This window comes from Oryctolagus cuniculus, chromosome 17, assembly GCF_964237555.1.
Source record: "Oryctolagus cuniculus chromosome 17, mOryCun1.1, whole genome shotgun sequence".
NCBI classification, from domain to species: Eukaryota; Metazoa; Chordata; class Mammalia; order Lagomorpha; family Leporidae; genus Oryctolagus; species Oryctolagus cuniculus.
The window spans coordinates 19019483-19020234 of record NC_091448.1 but is presented as its reverse complement, the minus strand read 5'-3'; positions in this window follow the sequence as shown (position 1 = coordinate 19020234).

Genomic DNA, 752 nt, shown 5'->3' with positions numbered 1-752 from the left:
CCCAGGTACTGGGGAGAAAAAAGCCTACTTTCTGAGGTCACCCCGTGGCCTGGCAGCCCAGCAGCCTCCATGATGTCACCTGGCTCAGCCGAGCGCATTCCACCCACGCAGCTGCAGCCTGGTCCTCAGATGTGGTTTGCCAGACCCTTCCTTATTCCCCCTGTGCTGTGACAGGGCCGACTCACGTGTCCATCGGGTGTCAGAGCACACGGCTCCGCCCCCGGCAGGCCCTGCCTCACCCCAGCCCCCTCTGGCCCACCGCTTCTGCAGGACACCTTTCCCTCTCCGTCCGCACCCCCCCGGCCCCCGCCTGCAGGTCCTAGGATGACTCGGGCTGTGTCCAGCTGTCTCTGCTTTCGACGCACTGACCGGCAAATGTCCCTAATTTCCCTCCTCATGCAGCTCCCAGGTGAATCACGTCAGTCATGATACTCTGCAGCTCAAGAGCCTTCAGTGACTCCAAGGAGGACCCACCTGTGCAGTCAAGCCTGCGTGCTTTCCGCCTGCCGTTCCCACCAGACAGGAAGACATGCCACAGAACTGCCACAGCCAATCAGGACGAGCCGTGGGGACGCGTGGCTGGTGCAGCGGTTTAGCTGCTGCTTGGAACGCTCACATTACATCTCAGAGGGCTGGTGTGAGCCCTGCCTCCACCTCTGCTCCAGCTCCCTGCTACTGTGCACGTGGGAAGCAGCAGTGATGGCTCAAGTCCTTGGGTCCCTGTCACCCATGTGGGGTGACTTGGAATGAAT